The 21079-nt window shown below is 51.4% G+C and overlaps 1 protein-coding gene across 7 annotated transcripts in view; it reads left to right on the top strand.

The window, feature by feature from the left end:
* The first annotated feature begins 1873 nt into the window (after positions 1–1873).
* Positions 1874–21079, top strand: part of PCBP3 (poly(rC) binding protein 3) — a 259617-nt gene continuing 240411 nt past the window's right edge. For 5 of the 7 annotated variants that reach the window (XM_074264505.1, XM_074264511.1, XM_074264510.1 and 2 more), the window contains exon 1: positions 1874–2178. The gene's annotated coding sequence lies outside the window, so the exon portion shown is untranslated. The remainder of the gene's footprint in view (positions 2179–21079) is intronic. The other 2 variants (XM_074264507.1, XM_074264506.1) reach the window with 2 other exon arrangements.

The raw sequence follows: 21079 nt of genomic DNA, 5'->3' as shown, positions 1-21079 counted from the left end.
GCAGGCTGTCCTCCTCCACTCCTCCTCCAAGATCCCGAAAACTAGCCGAGCCCCAAGAGAAGGAGACAAGACTTTGAAGGAGACAATAAAGGATTTGGACTTTAACTCCTGGCTATGTGTGGTGATTACTGAACTGAAAGGAAGGCAGCTCCAGAGACCCCAAGAAAACCTCAGCAGCAAATGTTATATTTTGGAAAGAATATTACACAGAAGCAAAGCTAACAGTTTCGAGTCTGGATCTGATCAGAGCAAGGGCTATTAACTCGGGGTACTTGAAGCTGCTTTTAAAAAGAATATTTTGATGACTGTATTTTAATGTACTTGGTTTCCTTTGTAATTCTATGTATAATATTTTTATGTATTTAACCCAGAATTCCGAGAAGTCCAGAGGCTGCCCCAGTCTGTGGCCAATGGGAGCGGTGACCCGGGGCTCCTGGACTAGGGGCTGCTGAAGTCCTTAGGAACCTCTTTTGATTCTCTTTCTTTTTGTTGAAATAACAGCAGTGGGGGGGGGGGGGCTCTGGCTTTCCTTGGCTCCATCTCAGGTCTCAGAGGTCAAAGCGCCTTCCCCTTCACTTAACATGATGAGTGAAGCATAGTTTTTCTCTCTCTGATTCTGGACCCTTGCTGTCTGAGTCTTCCTCCTCCCCTGACAGCGATCACACAGAGAAAGGCCATGTTTGCAAAGTGCCTGATTGGGGTCCCCTGCGAGTGCCCCCTGTCCGTGCCCACTGCCAGCTCCGTACTGACACTCCGGGCCAGGGGCTGGGGAAAGGGCACTGCAGGTGTTTTGGGAAACGCTAAGAGAGGCTTAGGTCTATTCGGCGAAAGCTGCGTTGTGACGCTTTCTGGATTTGAGGCCCGGCTCCCAGGCTGGCAAACTGCTCCCAGGGCGACGTTCGTGCTTCGGGACCCCCGGCGCCCTGACGGAGTGCTGGGAAATGGGGGTTTTGCTGCGATCAGAATCTTAGCAAAAACTAAGGCTGGGATGGTGCAAGAAGCACAAAACGAAGGCGGAAAGCGTGCGCAGAACCGGCCTGGGGGGGGGGGGTGAGGCTGCTGGGGAGCCTCTCCGGAGTCAGTGGCCACGAGTGCCTCCAAGCAGGCGGCAGCTATTGACAGCAGGAGGAACCACGATTCCGGGGCTCCCGGGGGGCGGCCTTAGCCACGGCAGCGGGGGGGGAAGGGTGAAGAGGTGGGCTCGGCCAGGCAAGGCCACAAGGCTGGGCACGGGGGTCGGAGGGAGCGCAGCCAGCCTGCCGGCGCCCCCCTTCCGCCTCGGCCGAGGTGACGGGGGGAGCCTTTGGGGAGTTGGGGAGGTGAGGAAGTCAGGCCCCCCTGAATCTGTCCCTCCCCCGCTCCCTCCCTCCCCCATCTCCGTCAAAAGTACTCAAGTTACAGGTGCAGGCTGGGCTGGCGCTGCAGCTTATTTCTATTGCGTAGAAGGCACCTCCCCAAACCCCAGGCCCTCTGCTTCTCCCCACCCCCATCCCCAAGCCCCACCCCCGAGCCCGAACTCCGCACTGGCCGGCCCGAGGCGGCCTCTCCTCCAGCCGCGCGACCCGAGGCCGGCGGCAGGCGAGGGCTCCCGGGCCGCCGCTGGGCCGCTTCCCGGGATGCCAGGGCGCGGGCACGCGGGCACGTTGGGACGCCGGGACGCCGGGACGCTCCTGGGATGCTGGGATGCAGGGATGCTGCTGGGCTTCGCATCAGGGCGGCTCCGTCAGGGCTCTGATTGGCTGCCTCCGCGCCGCGCTCGGCCAATGGAGGCGGCCGCCTGGCCCAGCTCTTCACTTTCCTCCTGCCCAGCGGAGGCCGTGCGCTCTCGGGGGCTGGGATTGGCTCAAGGGCTGGAGGGGGCCGAGCCCGCCTCGGTGTCTGGGCTGGGCCGCCGCCGCCGCTGCCGCCGCCCTCAATGTGAGCCCGCTCCCTTCCCGGCTGGCTGGCTCCGTCCTCCTCGCAGGCGGGCTCGGGTGCGGGCGCGGGATCCGGAGCCCGGGGTCTCCCCGCCACCCTCGCGCTCTCCCCCGCTTCCCCTCGTCACCCTTTCCCCTCCCTCCGTCCCTCCCAGGTAACCCCCGTCCGGCCCGGAGCAGCCCCTGCCGCGCACATCGCCGGCCAGACGGTGAGCCTCCGAGCGCCCCGCGCCGCTCCAACAGGCGGTGCCCTCCGGGACAGGTGAGTGGCGGCCGCCTCCTCCCGGGGCCGCGGGCCGAGCGCGACGTGTGGCCGGGGCCGTGTGCGGGGATCCGGGGCGGGGGGAGCCCGCGGGAGAGAGGCCGGGGGGCCGCGGAGCAGGCTGCTGCCCCCCCCCGGCCCCTCCCGGCGCCGCGAAGTTCGGGACCCCGGCGTTCCTTTCCCCTCGGCCCCCGGCGGCTGGGTCTGTGGCGGCCTCCTTCGGAGCGCCGGGAGTTCGGAGGAGGGGGCGGCCCGAAGGAGGCTCGTGAGGGAGCCCCCGGGGCCGAGGCTAACCCCCAGCGGTGCCGGGAAACTTTGTCCCCTAGTTCTCGGGTCCCCGCCCGCGCAGCGGCGGCTCCCGCCACCTCCCGCCACCTCCCGCCACCTCCCGCGGGGGGCGCAGCCAGGACTGCTTCCGAGCAGCCGCCGCGGCTCCGGAGTCAGGGCTCTGGCTTCCGCGGAGGCGAGGCTAGGCCGGACGGCCGGGGCTCTGCCTGGGGAGGGAGCGGCGCCGGGCGGGGGCCCCGGCTACGGCCCGCGGCCCCTTCCTAACGGGGGGCTGCCTTTGCCTTCAGCCGGGCGCGTCCCCTGGGCTCCCCGAGAGCTCAGCCGCTCGGCAGCGAACGCCAGGTAAACAGGGCCGGTGCTGGGGCTGGGGGGGGGGGGGCGCCGCTCCGGAGCCTCCGAGATGCCAGGAGGCCTCTGGGCAGGTGGGGGAGGGGACGCTGTGCCTTCCCGGCCCCGGCTGGGAGCGGGCTCCACCCCGCCCTCCCCGAGGAAGCCCCATCAACACCCGTGACTCCCGTGCCGGGCTCGGGAGCGAGGCGGGCGGGAGAGGGCTCCATCGCCACGGTTCCCGACAGGGGAGCGCAGGGGGACGGAGATGCCTTCCATCTTTCCTTCCCAGAGCCAGGAGCAGGCGTCTGGGGCAGGGAGAGCTCTCCTACACCCGGGGCCTTTAGAAACCCAAAGTGGAGCCGGCCCAGGGCCGGAAAAGCCCCAGCTCGCCCGCCCTGCCTTTGAGGTTCAGGAGGCTAAAAGTCCCGGAGGGAAAAAGGAGCCTCGGAGGAGACCGAAGCAGCGCAAAGTTTGGGGGGACTTCCCCAGTGGGAAGGTGGGCTTTGGGGAAAGCGGCTCGTGTTTCCTGTGCCTCTCCTAATGAGTGTCTGGGGGTGCTCTTTTCTCATCCGAGTAGGGAAAGGGGCGAGGACTAGACAGAGGGAAAAAATGGCCTCCTCCCAAACCCTTCTTCCCTCGGGGGCTTCTTCGAAGGATACAAATGCGCGGGGCAGGAGCACCCTTGCTTGTTGGGGCTTGGAGCTGCGCCGGAGAGGAAAGCTTAGGAATGGCCGTCGCAGACAGTGGGACCCGTCCCAGGCCCGCTGGCAGCAGCCCGCTTTTCGTAGCCGTCCCTCCCTTAGTTTGTCCCCAGAAGGTACCGATTTCCAAAGCAGCGATGAGCTGGAGCTTCTTGCAGTAATGGGGAGCTAAGCTGCTCCACCGACTCGGCCCTATGGAAGAAGTGAGCAATAAAAAGGCAGCCATTTGCTAGGGGGGCCTAGAGGAAGTAGCTCCCTCCTCCACCTCTTTACACGGGTAGGATATGGAGCAGGACCACCGAGAAAGGGCCATCTCTCCTTACCCTTGGTAGGTTCATCCCTGACGGCAACAACGGGCCACTCTGTATTCTGAATGGGGGTGCTTTTTAGAGACCGGCCCCATGCCCTGTGGGTGATCTCCAGCTTAGCTCCGGCGTGGCCCGCCATCCATGCGGCCAGGGGAAAGCGCGGATGACCTTTCAGTGGCTTCAAGGGCGTGCCCTGGGCTTGTGGGCATTCTCTCATTTTCCTTGAAGCCGAGGGGTATCCGAGACCAGGAAAATGTTGGCCTCCGAGTGGGCTTTCCTTTCCTTGGGGTGTCGGGACGGAGCAGCAGCTGCCTCCTCTCAGTGGAAGGACGGGCCCTCCCACGGGGGCAGCCTGCTTGGTCTGAAGCTACTAAGACCACATTTTCTGAACAGGAGTCACTGGGGAACTGGAGGGACATTTCTTCTGTCGATAAGCCTGAGATCGGTGCTCTTACAGCTGCCGTGGTGAAAGATGTAGGGGTGAATGTTGCGGAGGGCACAACCTGATGTGGGGCCTCTCTGGGCTGTACTTCTAGGTCTCAAGGTGGACAAAATCGATAGCCTTGAAGGGACAAACCTTTTTAGCCACTGAATCTGCTAGAAAGCTTTTTTTTTTTTAATTGTAATTTTTGTTCCCACTTAATCTTAGCTATGTTTCAGCTTCATGACGTGCAGCAGGCTCTCCTTCTGAACAGACTCCATTTCATGAAAGTTCATAAAAGTGCTGCTCATTCCTGGGTGGGGCGGGGTGCTGAAAGGAAGCGAGATGCTACAGAGGCCTGGGCTGTCACTCCGTTACAGGAACCCTGGAGTCACACAGGCCACACTCCCCCCTTCTTGAGACCCCAGGGCTTACCCTTTGCAAGGAAGGGGCTTTCCCCTCACGGGAGGGCTTCAGAGGGAGGAAGTCACGTCAGCCATGTTTCCCATCAGGATCCTAGGCCAGAGGTGGGTGGGACTAGAGTGCATCAGCTTCCGTTTGGGGGGTTTGGTGATTGCTTGATGACCTAAGGGGTGACATCCTTCTGAGGTCCATCTCAGTCCAAAGCCCCAGACAGAAAGCCCGGCGAGACAGGGGAGTTGCTGATTGCCGGTAGTGTGGCCTCCAAACGAGGGACAACAGTGTCCATGTGCGGGCGCCTAGGGATGTGATAGAATGTCACACTATAGGACGTCATATTCCACTCTACATGAGCCTGTTCGAGAGTGGGGGGGGATGGAGAGCTTGTGTCTGGAGAGGGATTCTCTATGCACACATGTACATGTGCTTCTGTGTGGACACACACACACACACACACACACACACGGGGCCGTCCTCACGGCTGCTGCTTTTCCTCCGAGGCTTACTGCCACTTTCCCTCTAGGTGTGGAAGGGCTGGCCACTTGTCTCCTCATTAAGCCGCGAGCCCCCCGTGGTCAGAGGACGGCCTTCTTGCCTTTCTGTGCACACCCAGTGCTGAGCACAGCCTCTGCCTCTCTGTGTCTGCCTCCACCTGAGGAGGCACATAGAGGCCTTTCTATGCGGAGACATTGTATGTTGTATATATTGTATAGCACTGCACATGGGCACACGCCGTATAATGTATATCACATGTCAAACATATTTCGTCTGTGTGTGGAGAGAGACCGAGAATGTGTCATCGCACGGGGTGCGGAGGAGAGCAGCGCCGAGGGAAGGGCTCTTCACATCCCACTCATCTCAGGGTGAGGTGGTCCTTGCTAAGTCACTTTACTTCTCAGGATACATAAGCAGCTCAAGGAGATTTGACACTGTTCAGAGCTTCTCCCCCAGGGCTTTTTTGCACTGGTACAATCACATGTCAGCTCAGATACACGCAATAAAGCCTCCACTACTACATTAATATACACACACACTTATACACATAAATAGCACCAATATGCAACCAGAATATATTTCAGTTCTCTATAATACAACATATACTCCCTGTCTAGAGCCTGTGGCAGGCTATTTGTACACACGTGTACACGCATGCATGTGTGTGCGTATTGTCTTCCTATGTGTTCATGTTCTCCGATGCATATGCCTGCCTCAGAAGAAAGGACGTTTCCCCTTTTTCTTGCTCCTGGTTCACAGTTGCCAAAGTGTCTTTGGGGAATAGATGCTGAAGTAGCTCCAGAGAGGATCCTCCAGCCCTTTCCCCTTCCTCTGGGAGAGGATCCTCCAGCCCTTTCCCCTTCCTCTGGGAGAGGATCCTCCAGCCTTTTCCCCTTTCTCTGGGAGAGGATCCTCCAGCCCTTTCCCCTTCCTCTGGGAGAGGATCCTCCAGCCCTTTCCCCTTCCTGTGGGAGAGGATCCTCCAGCCTTTTCCCCTTTCTCTGGGAGAGGATCCTCCAGCCCTTTCCCCTTCCTCTGGGAGAGGATCCTCCAGCCCTTTCCCCTTCCTCTGGGAGAGGATCCTCCAGCCCTTTCCCCTTCCTCTGGGAGAGGATCCTCTAGCCCTTTCCCCTTCCTCTGGGAAAGGATCCTCCAGCCCTTTCCCCTTCCTCTGGGAGAGGATCCTCCAGCTTTTTCCCCTTCCTCTGGGAGAGGATCCTCCAACCCTTTCCCTTCCTCTGGGAAAGGATCCTCCAGCCCTTTCCCCTTCCTCTGGGAGAGGATCCTCCAGCCCTTTCCCCTTCCTCTGGGAGAGGATCCTCCAGCCCTTTCCCCTTCCTCTGGGAGAGGATCCTCCAGCCCTTTCCCCTTCCTCTGGGAGAGGATCCTCCAGCCCTTTCCCCTTTCTCTGGGAGAGGATCCTCCAGCCCTTTCCCCTTCCTCTGGGAGAGGGGCCTCCAGCCCTTTCCCCTTCCTCTGGGAGAGGATCCTCCAGCCCTTTCCCCTTCCTCTGGGAGAGGATCCTCCAGCCCTTTCCCCTTCCTCTGGGAGAGGATCCTCCAGCCCTTTCCCCTTTCTCTGGGAGAGGATCCTCCAGCCCTTTTCCCTTCCTCTGGCAGAGGGGCCTCCAGCCCTTTTCCCCTTCGTGGTCCTCCTCTGCCTGATGGGTTCCACCTCCAGATCTTTGGATCAGCCTTTCTTCCCTCTCAGGCTGGTCTTGTTAGCCCAGTGGCATTGCCTGTTTAAGTTAGCAAGATTGAGTCCCAGCAGGGGCTCCGGAGTACGTCTGAGCCGGGCCGGTGGATGGCAGATTGTATGTCAGGTGGTTTGTGAGCCCAGTGGGAGGCTGGGGGAGATGTTTCCCATGGCTAGTGTCCCTTCTGGAGCCAGCTGGGGCCACCTGACATTGTTTTTGAAAGGGCCAGGGTGCTCCAGGGGCCCTTGCTCCAGGGTCTAAGAGAGAAGGGAAGCATCAAGTTCCCCTTCCTCCCCTCCCTCCTGGCTGCTCCCGAGTCCACAGTGAGTAAGGGCAGGCCCAGCTTTGGGGTGCAGAGGGATCCGGCCGGCTCAGGCTCACGGTCACACAGGGGAGACGTGACATGCACACAAGCACAGGACGTGACAGAGAAAGGCCTTGCCACGAAACAGATTTGGGAAATTTCAGATGAGGGAAATTCTTAGCAGGAGAGTCTTCTGTGGCAGGAGGGCCAGGGAGGGCAGGGAGCTCTGCATGGAATGGTTGGGGAATGGAAGCTAAAGCAGCTGAAAAGTAAGAGAAATACCTGAGAGAGGAACCAAGCACAGCAAAAAGCCCCTTTTTCTCACTTAGGAGTATTTTATTTTTTCCAATTAATGTAAGTTTTCAGCATTCACTTTTATAAGATTTTGAGTTCCAATTTTTTCCTCCCTGCCTTCCTTCCTTTTTCCTCTCCCTAAGACAGCACGCACTCTGATCTAGGCTATATATGTACAATCAGAAAAAAGCTTTTATTAAGCACTTATTGTATATAAATAGAAGAATCCAGGAAGCCTTCTCCAGGATCTGTCAGTCCAAGAGCAAGGGAAAAAAACCAAAAAGAAGCAAAGCCTTCAATTACAGTATGGCCACGGGGGCAGAAGTCCAGAGGGGAGGCTGCCGAGTAGATGGCAAGGCCCAGGGCTCTTTAGGTCATGCAAAAATGGACCAGGTTCCAGTGCTGGGAAAAGGAGGAGGGGAAGATGGGAAGCTCTGCAGGGCCCGAGGAAGCAGTGGTTGAGTCAGTCCTATGGCCTGTGGCTCCCCATCTCACTGGAAGAAAGAAAGTTAGAGGTTCTGGAGCAGAATGTGGGCAGGATGTGCCAGCTTCCAGCTGCCGGGAGAATCCTGTGTAGATTCTGCTGGGGGCAGCACTGAGATAGTGAAGAAGGGCTGCAAGGCTGGGGTAGCAGGTGCCCCCCCTCGTCCTAAATGTTCTGGAAGGGTCCAGGCCTTGGAAAGGAGCGAGGGGGAGGACAAGCGAGGGAGGATTCCTTTGGACAGTTAGTACCAGGTCATGGAGGCCCTCAGAACACCAAATGGGTACATTTTGATGCTGTTTGGGAGCCTTGCAGAGGTCTGGCACAGGGAGTGAGATGAGTGGAGTTCTGCATTAGGCTGATTAATCTGGCAGTATTTAGGAGGGACTGCAGAAGGCCTGGAGGCAGGGAGCCTAATTAGGGGGCTATTACGCTAGTGCAGGAAAGAGGCAATAATCGGACTGTGGGGGTGGCGGTGGGCATGGGAAGCCAGAGACTAGAAGGACTCGCAGGGGATGGGACGCTGGAATCCTTTCTCTTCCCAAGCTGGCGGCTCTCCCAGCTGACTCGGGAATCTTGGGGTCTGGGGGGGTGGGGGGAGAGGTGTGTCGTTCTGGGCAGGGACTGGGGCTCAGGATCTGGAAGGGAGAGCGGCCCGTGTACAGGAGCCAGTGGAAACCACAGGAAGAAGAACTCACCAAAAGAGACTGCAGACGGAAGAGATGGACCCGGTGCTTGGGGAGGTGGGAAGATGGCGCCCCACGGAGGGAGGGGGAGGTAAGGACGGAATAAACCGCTGTTTCCTGCTCCCATTGCCTGGCTCTCCCTTCTTGGTAGTCCATGAATATCACCGTGTCTGACCAAATGTTGGCCATATGCTCATCGCCTGAAGAAGAGACAATTAGTAGTTTAATGCACAGGTAAAGAGATTGATTATTATTGGGCAGCTAGCTGGTGCAGGGGATAGAGAACTAGGCCGGAAGTCGGGGGACTCATCTTCCTGAGTCAAATTTGGCCTCAGACATTTACTAGCTGTGTAACCCTGGGCAAGTCACTTCTCCCTACTTGCCTCAGTTTCCTCAGCTGTAAAATGAGCTGGAGAAAGACATGGCATACTTGTTAAGAAATCACAAATAGGGCCATGAAGAGTCAGGACTGAAAGTGACTGAAATACAGCTTGTTAAATTACATTTTTTAAAAAGTTGGTGAACTTGAACATGGTAAAAGGCAGGGATTGGGTGTTCCCTCCCTCTAGAACACTGGCCATTGAATCCATAATGGGGACATAGTTCTAGAGTTGGAATATACCTTCAAGACCATCAAGTTCACACTGCTCATTTAATAGATGAGTCCCAAGAAAGCTAAATAACTGGCCCCTGGTCTCGCAGCCAGGAAGTGGGAGAGGTGGAAAGGAATCTCCAAGCTTAGACCTCCATCTTTCCATCCATCCCTTAACGCACACAACTTGCTCCCTCCCTCTGTCTTCCCTGTGTCTATCCCTTAACACCAATGTTGAAGATACTTCCAAGTGTTTGTGAGGACCCTCCCCCAATTTGAATGTAAGATACTTGAGGACCAGGGATCATTTCCTTTATTGTTTTCCCAGCATTCTCTCAGGCAGTGCCCCATGCCTGGAAAGCTCTCCCTCCTGTGTTCTGATTGGTGGGTTCCCTGGCTGCCAACTCCTACAGGAAGCCTTCCTGGTGTTCCCCATCTCCTCTTTAGCCTGCACAGAGCTTGCTTGTGATCCCCCTCCCATTTAGATTGGAAGCTCCTTGAGGGCAGGGACTGTCTTTTGCCTCTTTTTGTACCCATTGTGGCGGGCACCATGCCTGACACATAGTAGGTGTGTAATAAACATTTACTGATCAATTGGTTCACTCCGGGAATTGAGCAGAAAGTGAAATCGGGACGAAGTCGATCACAGAGGCAATGATCAGCATGGTTCTTCCTTGAAGACACAGCACATTGTCCTCCAGGTTCCAGGTCCTAGGGGTTGGAACACAGGATGTGGCTGCTCAGGTCCATAGGGGGTAATGAAGGATGCTGTACCTGTGCTGAGGCTGGGGGGGGGGGCAGGAGGGGATTGAGAGTTCTGTCCTGGATGAGAGGGAATAGTGTGACCTCATTTTTTCCCAGGCCTGGGTCCCAAACTGCTGATGAACTGCTCACCATGGCAAAGTGCCTGAGACCACGCGTGTGGCTGCCGAAAGCCTCCTCGCAGTGGTTACATGTTCCACCTGCTCACCTGTCCCAAGCAGCTAAAAATGGGAACCGTCCCCGCAGACTGTTCCTTGGATCTGTCCGAAAAGCATTGGAAACGCTTCTTGTGCCCAGAGACAGTTTGGCTTCTCTCCTCCTCTCAGACTTGAAGCCCCTTGAGGCAGGACTTGTGTCCTTGTGACCCCTCCTGCCTGGCCCAGGGCAGGCAATTGTCTTCCTCTTTTCCAGGCAGGCCGACCGCATGCCCCAGGTCTTCCCAGAGATGCTGAGTGGGCATCCGCCTTCCTTTACTGTGGGGAGATGGCTAAGCTCAATGTTGGTGTGTTCCAGCTTGGCAGCCCTGGCACTGCCCCTCACCCTCTGCCCATGCAGGCCTCCCTTCTTCCCCTGCCACATTGGAATCATTTCCTGAATTCTAAACCCTGAGTGCTTTGGGTGTGGCTCTGTAGATAGAAGTCCCCCGACAAAGAACAGGGCTGAGTTTATCGAAGACTCTCACTTGAATTATAGGGCATGGGTGACATGGGGAACTTTGGGGACCCCTTTTTACATGGGGAGTATCTTAAGTCTTTAGTGGCCTGCCAGGTCTCCAGCAGGTTAAGGTCTCTGTCTGTCTCTCATTGTCTATTTTTCTGTGCACGTTTCTCTGTGTCTCTGTCTCTGTCTCAGAGATCTCTATGTCTGACTGTGTGTGTGTGTGTGTGTGTGTGTGTGTGTGTGTGTGTGTGTGTGCGCGTGTGTGTGTGTGTGTGTGTGTGCGTGTAATTTTAGACCAGACGAGTGAGGGAGTTCCTGATGGAAAACTTCCTAGCCCATGAAACCGCCACCTGCCTTTTCATCTTATTGTCTGAGAGCTGCTCGGGCGGTGAGAAGGCCCTTTGAGGTAGCGGGACTTGGCTAGAGTCACACAGCCGGTAGTTGGGCCTTGTACCCAGGGCTTCCTGATTCTGAAGTCAGCTCTCTCCCACACTGCTCTGGAGCCGTGCGGGCTCCGGGGAATATTAATCCCTGTCGGGATGGCGGCAGCACTCGGGGGGTGACATTTGGAACTGCGGGTGGCGAAGGGATTCTCCCGCCATTACCGACCCCTCCACGCGACTGTTGTAGCCCAAGTCAGTGCAGTTCACCAAACATCTATTAGGCCCTGTTAGGCTCCTACTGCATGCCAGGTTCGTGTTGGGTTCCGGCCACAGGCCTCAATCTTGCCCACATGGTTATTATGAGCCATGGCCCGCTGGATTGGCATTGGATTCAATATGCCTGCTGGAGGAAGCTGATTAAACACAGCTGATCTTTCATTGTCTTGGTCCTCGGAGTCTCTGTGTGAGTTAATCATGGGTCAGGAAGGGCCGCTGCCTCCTGAGAGACGCCGGCGGGGTTCCCAGACTGTGGGGGGCAGCCTTGGTGTTTGGGTGGGCCCATACACAGAGGCCGGGCCCCTTGGGGAGTGAGCAGGAGGAGCCGGAGAAGTTCCCAGAAGCCGGCCCATCAGGTGGACATCTCCGGGGCATCTGCCTCCTTCCTGGTCTTGGGCCCTGGAAGAACGTCCGGACACGGGACCTGCCGTGGCCACACAGAGCTGGAAATGGCCCCTCTGCCCAGGGACTCTAGGGGCCTCCGGCCTCGGCCCTCACCCACTCATTACAAAGGGCCCTCTTCATAGCAGCCGTGCCTCCGGGCCAGACCCGGCTGGTGCCATGGTCCTTCCGGCCCAATTGTTGAGACAGTCCTGGGGGCTCCCCCTTCTCCAGGCTAACACACCCTGGGGTTTTTTCTAACCAGTCCTTGTCTTGCCCAGGCTCCAGCCCCTTCAGGATGCTCTGTATCTCCTGGATGCCCTCCCCTCTTCAGCATCCCTTCTGGGAGGGGACCGCCAGTGTGGAGCCCAGCACTGGGGGGGGGGGGCTGTTCCAGGCAGAGGTCTTTCCCCCCTGTGACTGCACTGGGGCTGCTGGAACCCTCCTTGGGTTCCTAGACAGCTCTAGTCCACCCAAACCCCCCATCCCACCCCCAGGACTGCCCCCAGCCCCAAGTGCAGCATCTTAAATGCCGCTGATTTTGGGAAGCTACAAGGATCCATGCCAAGGCCACTGCCCAGAGGATGGGGCCAGCCCTGCCCCCCCCGTTGTAGCCAGGGGGCCCCGCTGCTGCAGCAGGGCCTCTGTTTCTTGCTTTGTCTGCCTTGTGCAGTGTTGCCCAGTTCAGAATCCAGGAGCCTCTGCTCTGAGGTTTGTCAGCAGCCCAGGGACAGAGCGTGAGGAGAGCCTGGTGTCCGGCCCGCCAGCCGGCCCGATTTCTCTGCCCCCCAGTGGGGGCTGCGTCCCCTCCCCCCATTTGACAGTGCCATTCCAGGCAAAACTTGTGAGGGAGGGAACCCCTGGAAAGGGGGAGGGGACATCTCAGAGGCCAAATGATCCCAAAAAGTGCTGGGGTGCCACCTGAGCTCTCTCTCCCAATAACCCCTGCCCGGGCTCCCAGCCCCAGTACAAACAAGCCCCGGATTTAAGCCATTGGTAAACAAAGGTTAACCCAGCACTGGGGGGGGGCTTTAATTTCCAGCCTTGCCCCCTCACCAGGCCCTGGGGCTCCCCTTTGTCTGTGGGCTGCACTCCCAGGGCTCGGCCTCCCTCTCCAGCCTTTTCCAGGCTCCATCTGCAAAGGAGCCGGTCCCTTGTTCCCTCAGGGACACTATGGGGACAGAAGACTGACCAGGTCACTCTCTCACTCAAGATTTTCAATGGCTCCCTACTGCCAGTAGAAGAAAGCCAGATTCACAGTTGGTGGCGATGTTCAGGGACTATAAAGGAGGAAACTGAGACCCAGTCACACAGAAAGTAAATAGAAGTGCCAGGATTTGAATCCAGGGCTTCTCACTTGATTTCCAATTCTTCCACTTTGCAGTCTGTCTCCACCTGAGCCCTCCAGACTTTTCTCCTTAAGGCTTCACTTGGATCTATTGAAGGATGTGCTATTTTATGGGGGGGAAAGGAGAGAGGGGGGGGCGGTGCTCCCTCCAGAGGTACAGATTGTCTGTCTGTCTCTGTCTCTGTGTACTCTCTCTCTCTGTCTCTCTCTCTGTCTCTCTGTCTCTCTCTCTCTGTCTCTCTCTCTCTTTCTCTCTCTCTCTCTCTCTCTCTCTCTCTCTCTCTCTCTCTCTCTCTCTCTCTCTCTCTCTCTCTCTCTCTCTCTCTCTCTCTCTCTCTCTCTCTCTCTCTGTCTCTCTCTCTCCCCAATATTTCTCAATCTCATTAAAAGACCAGCCCAATATTTTTGCCTATAAGTTATCCACTGGTTATATTTGACAGTCCTCTCATTCCCACCTCCACTCCATCCCCCTGAGCCCAGCTCCTTGCCCTCTGGTAGGGTCTAAGAATGGTACTAATAACGGGCCAATCCCAAGTCAAAGCTTATTTTGGACTGAACACCGGGAGTGCCCATGCACCTCCTTAAGGTGGCTCTCTAGTGTCTCGATGCTTCATAACTTTCTGGCCATAAACAGCAGCATGTGGGGGACTTCACCACCCACAGGGCATCTTCTAGCCATCTGGGTCGCTCTGGACATTCTCTCGGGCTAGGTTTTAGCTTGCACATTTGCAGTTTGACTTGATCCTAAGGTCCAGACAAACCAACAAGGGAAAATAAATGCTCAGGAGAATGTTTATTGGAGGACAGATTCAAGGGTGGTGTTTTGTTCTGTGTAATATTATAGGCTTTTCTTTTTTAAAAATTATTTTAAAATTTATTTTCTTTTTAAATTTTAAATTTTTGACCTCTCTCCCATCCTTTCTCCCATCATACACACTGGAAAAAAAACCTTATATTTTCATAATAATGTGAAAACATGCAAAACATTTCCCTGTCAGTCATGTAGGAAAAAAAACATTAAAAAGAAAAACATATGCCTCAATTTGCAAAATATTCAACATTTTTCTCTGAAAGTAGATCATGTAATGAGTTTTTTGGAATTGTCTTCAATGGGTGTATTGGTCAGAGTAGCTAAGTCTTTCATATCTGATCATTATAACTTTGCTGTTTCTGTGCATAATGATCTCTCGGTTTTTCTTACTTCACTTTGCATCAGTTTATGTAAGTCTTGCCATGTTTTTCTGAAATCATTCCCTCCTTGTCATTTTTTATAGCACAGTGGTACTTGATCACAGTCTCTTCCCCACTACTGAGCATCCCCTTGATTTCCAGGTCTTTGCCACTACAAAAAAGAGTTGCTATAAATATAGGTTCTTTTCTATTTACTCTGATCTCTTTTTGATACAGATTTAGTAGAGGTATTGCCAGACCACAGGATATGCATATTTTTATTAGCTTTGGGATGTAGTTCCAAATTGTTCTCCAGAATAGTTGAACCAGTTCACAACTCTGTCAATGATACATTAGTGTATTCTCTCTCATCCCTTCCAGCACTTATCATTTCTGGTAGGTATCAGGTGGTACCCCAGAAATGTTTTAATTTGCCTTTCTCTAATCAGTAGCGATTTAGAACATTTTTCATATGTCTGTAGATAGCTTTCATGTCTTCATCTGAAAACTGCCTGTTATCCCTTTTATCGTTTATCAATTGGGGAATGGTTCTTAGTTTTATAAATTTGACTCACTTTTCTTTTCCCTCTCTTATTATATATCTAAAGAAGGTTTTGTATAAGTGTTTTGATATTACTTTATTGTTCATGGTACCTTCTAGCAAATTGTAGTTTCCCTGATTATCTCCTTTAATTAGCTCTATTTTTGCTTTTGCTTTGTCTGAGATCATGATTGCTACTCATACCTTTTTTGCTTCAGCTGAATCATATTCAATTCTGCTCCAACATTTTATTTTAACTCTGTATCTTTCTCTTTCAAATATGTCTCTTATAAATAACATACTGTTAGATTCTGGCTTCTAATCCATTCTGCTATCTGGTTCCATTTTATGTCACCTTATTCCATTCACATTCAGTTGAAAACTGTGTTTTCTACTGTATTCCATTTTCTTCTCTTTATTCTCCTCACTTTTTATCCTATTGCTCCTCAAAAATCTATTTTGTTTCTAACCACTGCCTCCCTTAATCTTTTTTTCTCTTTTATCACCCAATTTCTTCTCTTATTCCCATTTCTTTCCCTTGTATTTCCCTATTGAGTAAGTTAGATTTCTATTCACACATTTCTGTGTGTAGGTGTACGAATGTGGATATGTGTATGTATTTTTTTTCCCTTTCAGATAAATTCTGATGAGAGTGAGGTTAAAGCATTGCCTGCCACTCCCCTACATTTTCTCTTCACTGTAAAAGTTCTTCTTTGTGCACCTTTTTATGTGAGAAAATTTCCACATTCTACTTCTCTCTTCCCCCTTCTCCCAGTGCATCTTTTTTTGGAGATCATTCTAACAGAATTGACCCACATCCACACCTTCTGTCTGTGTAAACTCCCTTTAACTGCCCTAATAATGATAAAGTTCTAAGGAGTTAGGTGTAACTTTTACATTCCCATATAGGAATGTAAGCATTTTAACTTTATTGAATCCCTCATGATCACTCTTTCATGTTTATTTTTTTTATGATGATCTTCAATCTTCAGTCTTCTGTTTGAATGGCAAACTTTCTATCAACTCTGTCTTTCCATCAAGAATACTTTAAAGTTCTTTATATCATTAAATATCAATTTTCCTTGAAAGGATTATACTGAGTTTTGCTGAATAGATTCTTCTTAGTTGCAATCCTAGCTCCTTTATCTTTCAGAATATTATATTTCAAACTTCTTTTTCTTTAGCATGGAAACTGCTAAAAATTGTGTGATCCTGACTGTGGCTCCACAATATTTTAATGGTTTTTTTCTGGTTGCTTGCAATATTTTCTTCTTGAAATAGGAGCTCTGGAATTTGGTATAATATTCATGCAGTTTTTCATTTTGGGTTTTTTTTTCCAGAAAGTGGTGAGTGGATTTTGTCATTTTCTATTTTACCTTCTAGATCTAAAATATCAGTATGATTTTCCTTCCGAATGCCTGAAATATGATGTCTAAGCTCTCTTTTTTTTCATACCTTTAGATTACCTTTCTGGTAATTAAAAATCCTTAAATGAGTTCTCCCCAATCTAGTTTTGCATATCAGCTATTTTTTTTAAATGAGATATTTCACCTTTTTTTTCTTTTTTCATTCTTTTGACTGTATTATTTCTTGATGTCTCATAGACTCAGCTTCTACTTGCTCATTTCTAATTTTTAAGAAATTATTTTCTTTAGTGAGTTTTCATACTCCTTTTTTTACATTTGGCCTATTCTGCTTTTTAAGGTATTATTTTCATTATTTTTCATGCCTCTTTTATTATTTGCCTTTTTTCCTAATTTTCTTTTATTACACTTCTTTCCCCTCTTTTTTCCCCCTCTATCATTCTTATCCCTTTTTAAAATTCTTCCAGGAATTTTTTCTTGTGCTTGTAGATAATTAACATTTTTTCTTTGATGCTTTGTTTGTAACTGTTTTCCCATGGTCTTCTTCTCAGTTTAAAAGTTGTTCTTCCCTGCCATTGTAGTAACTTTTTACCCACAAATTCTTTTTGTTATTGTTGGCTATTTTCCCAACCTATTTCTTAACTTTGAACTTTGTGTTAAAGCTAGGTTCTGCTCACTGTAGGATGCGGAGGCACTGTCCCAAGCTTCAGGATTTTTCATGCTGTTTTCAGAGATAGTTCTAGAGGTCTGTAAGCGTTTGGTGTTTTCTGAAAGGTGAGATGTGAGGGGAGGTGTAGTCACTACTCTCCTGGGCTGTGCGCTAATTTTTATCCAAGAAAAGCCTCTGTACTGATGAAGCCTGTAACACTAATTGCAATGTCCAGGCTAGCTTTCTGGAGATCCCCTGGAAGGGCTTTCCTCTCAGCTGGATAGTCACCAAGAGGATGGACAAGAATAGAGTTCAAAGTCTTTATTGTCCCCTTCACAGTCTGTGTCTGTCATAGTCTGATCCAGTCTCCCCTAGCAGTCTGCCAGTCTGCCAGTCTCACTTCTGGCTAACTTCCTGTCCTCAGTTCTTATATACCCTATTACAATAACATCATTATAGCATACTGAATATGTGTGAACTAGAGAACTATTACATCACCATGCTAAGTACTAAGTATATGTAAACTAGAGAACCATTATCTCATCAATTCCTCTGAGTTAACACCTTGTTTCAAGTATACTTCTTCAGAGTTCTGGCTCTCCACAACTAATACTATTGATCCTGGGACTGTAACCAGCTACCTTACTAATGTCCCTGTCTGCCTTAGAATACTACCAGGACCCCTACAATCACAAGTACTCCCCTCCATCATCGGATAGCCACATAAGACTATGTATGGGCAGTGGAGTCACAAATCAGTGCCAGATGCAACTAGTGCCAGCAAAGGGTCCCCTGTAATCTCTGTTTGACCAGTTGCCCAATCCCCTTCCTGTCTCTAGGCTGAGAACTCCCAAAGCTGCTGCTGCTGAGGCTACTGTCACTATCACTGTGTATGACCTCCCAACAGTCCTCCACTCAGGTGTCACAGACCTCCCTATCAATCTCAATAAGTTTTCTTAGGCTAGAAAAATGTGTCTCTTACTTACTTTTGTTGGTTCTGCTGCACCAAAATTTGATTCGAGGCATTATTTTAGAGTTGTTTGGAGGAGAGTATTGGGAGAATTCAGCTGGTCATCTCCAATCTACCATCTTGGCCTCCTGAACCTAAACATTCTTTTCATAATACTAAAGTGCATGAATTAAGTGCTAGCTGCATGCCAGTGACTGTCCTAAACACTGGAGATATAAATATATGCAAAAAGAAAGAGAGATCCATCCTTCAAGTAGCTTCCATTTTAAAAGTCAGAAAATGGGCACAGTGGGAGCTTGTTATTGCCATCTGTCAATCAACTGTGTGACTGTATGGAGCTGGTCTGCCATGGAAGACATTTTATAGGAAATTTATGGCAGACTCCACCACATTTGCTCTTTTATGGTGACATGCAGATAATTAGCTGTTATTGCTTGTTATTGTTATTTAAATTATATTATAGCCCCATTATTATTATGTGAGAGACCCAAGCACCAATTGTGAACAATCACTTAGCCATCCCTGGCCAGGCAGTGGCTAAAGGAAGGTTTTCATACAATCCAGGACTGAATTTGGATGAAAAAGAGGGTTCCTTTGGATGCCCAGACACCACGGGTGAGCAGGTAAGTGACCTCTATTTGGTAGGGAGCCTGAATACTAAGGCAAAAGGAATATTCTCCAGGGTTGGGGGAGGGGGAGAGGGGGAAAGGAAGCAGGTTTTTTAAAAAAGAAATTTCAGTTCTTAAGAATTAATAAAGGGACCCAGGGAAGAAAAAAGAGACATTTGGAAGACACGTGAGAAGTCATTTTAAGCATGCGGTCATTTGCTTTGTTAGAAGAGGGATTAAATCTGTTTCTTTTGGCCCCAGAGGACCAAAATAATGGCGAGAAGCTACAATAAAGCCTATTTAGGCTCCATGTCAGGACAGCCTTCCTCACAATAATAGCTGCCCCAAAGGAGAATGGGCTGGGCTCTCCCTCACCAGAGGTCTTCAAAAGGAGGCTGAATGACAGCTTGTTGGGGATGTTTCCAAGGGGCTCTTGTTCAGGGGTGGGTTGGGCAAGATGTTTCTGTGGCCTCTGCCAGCTCTAAGATGCTGGGATTCATCCAGGGAGCCAAGAAAAGATTAGTCCCTCTGCAGTCCATGGCCAAAAAGGGGTGGGAGGGAAGGAGGGAGGGGCTTGCCTGCAGGCATGGTAGAGATGGAGGGGTGGGAAGCAGATCCTCATCTGCTTGAGCTGAAATGATGCCAGAGCCAGAGAGGCCCGGGGAAATGGATTCTAGGAGACTGCAATAGGGACAGTTTTGCCAGATCCATTTCTTTGGCTAGTGCCAAGAATAGTGTTCGGTTATATGTCCTCGCTGGTTTGCAAAATGCTTGCCTGGACACTGTAATACCGACAGATCCCATTTCTGTGGGATTTATGAGATTTGCAAAGTTCCTTCATCCCAGGAAGGATGTCATAGGTACTGGAGATATTTACAGATTCTATTTACAGATGAAGAAGCGAAGTGGCCCAGTATTACTGTGTCTCATTTTATTTCCATAATAGCCCAGGACGTTAGGAAATAGAGAGATTACTGTACCCATTTTGCAGATGAGACTTGGGAAGATTTAGATTACATAACTAATATCAAACCAATCAATAAATTTAAAATTACTTAAGTGCCAACTATGTGCAAGGCCCTGTAGCTGGTTCTGGGAATACAAAGACAAAAATGAGAAATAGTCTCTCCTCCCATAAGGATTTCACATTTTTTGAGTGAGAATGACTTTTCTTAGATAAGTGTACACAATATGAACAGAAAATAAAGCCAAAGTAGTTTGGGTAGGAATCTGGAAGGATCAAAGGTAGCTCTTGAACTTTGTCCTAAAGGAAAAGTGGGATTTTTTGAGGCAGAAGTGAGGAATGAATGAATTCCAGCATTGTGAATGATGGTGTCCCTTGGCTAAGCCTATTACATTTCTTGCCCTGGCCTTCAGTGTCCTGAGGGCCTGGGCTATGCCCTTTTGTCCCTCCTCTTACAAACATTTCCCCTAAATTTTGGGGGGCAGAATCCCCCATAACCCCATGGGCAGGTATGGGCAGGGAGGATTTGAATAACGAGAATTATTTAGGTTCACAGCCAGCGCAGATACTTAAATAGCATGAATTTCACCAAGTTCAAGTCCAAAACTGGCAGGGCTTGGAAATCTGTTGGGCTGGAGTCTAGGACACTTGTTCCTTAGGGTGTCACTGCTAGGCTGCTTGCGGCCTCTGGCCTGGATTCCTGGACTCCCAGATCCCTGATCAAAGACTCCACTCCCAGCACCTCCAACAGAGCGTGAATGAAGGGCCACTGGCCTTGGGTGGGATGGGATGGGGTGGGGAGAGGAGGCAGCCCTCAGAGTCCCCTCCTTTATTGTGTGGAGGAGCTAAAGAGCCCTTCCCTCTCAAACACAAACTCAGGGAGAGCCCTGGCAGGTGCCCAGTTAGGCCATGTTAAAGATGCTAACTATTCCATCTAACAGTGGGGGAAAAGCGCCCAACCACCCAGAAGGTCAATGCAAGTCATCCACAAATGTGCCAGGCTCCTGGAAGCAGATCCCCAAAGTCATCCGAGTGGGGAGGCCATCTTTGATGGACGGAGCCCGCACCAAACCTTTACCACACGGGCCTGGGGACTAGTGCCTAGGCTAGGGGTCGAAGGAAGGAAAGCCATGTGGGAAGGACAATTGGAAGGAGCACAGGACCGCTCTGCCTCTCATGGATCTGCGGTTGACTGGGCTGGTGAGAGGGATGTTGACAAGAGCACTAAGACTAGGAATAATACTAATAATGAAAACAACCTTTATACTGCATTTAAAGGTTTGGGAAGCATTGCTGTGCAAGGCAGGGACTATTATTACCCTATGTTGTAGATAAGGAAACTGAGGCTTAAAGAGATTAAGTGACTTGCCCAGGCTCCATGAGAGCCAGATCTATGGTGGAGGAAAGGATTATTCCATCAACAGAGGGGAGGAACTGGGAAGATTAGCACCAGAGCCTGACGTGTAGAAATTCTCTTCCCTCTATTTGCCACTATTTATTTTTTATCCATCCATCAATCAACATGCTTATATTTAGTGGAGGTGTCCTGCCAGGGAGTGCTGTGGGGGCCGGAGAGACAGAAACCATATTGGATCACTCTCTGCCCTCAAAGAGTTCCTAATCTAGAGGAAGGAGAGAATATGGGTGTGCATATAGGCTTATAGCAAATAGCAACAGGAGATCCCGACAATTGGAGGGATTGCACAGAACCTGAGCCTTGAAAGAAGCAAGAAGCCTCCTGTTTGGGGGAGCAGAAACAGAGAAAACAGCTTGCTTTCCTCCCAGCATTGGGGACCTGTGTCTGGCTGC

This window comes from Sminthopsis crassicaudata, chromosome 4, assembly GCF_048593235.1.
Source record: "Sminthopsis crassicaudata isolate SCR6 chromosome 4, ASM4859323v1, whole genome shotgun sequence".
Lineage (NCBI taxonomy): Eukaryota > Metazoa > Chordata > Mammalia > Dasyuromorphia > Dasyuridae > Sminthopsis > Sminthopsis crassicaudata.
The sequence above is the reverse complement of the archived record's forward strand: the minus strand, read 5'-3'. Positions and strand labels throughout refer to the sequence as shown.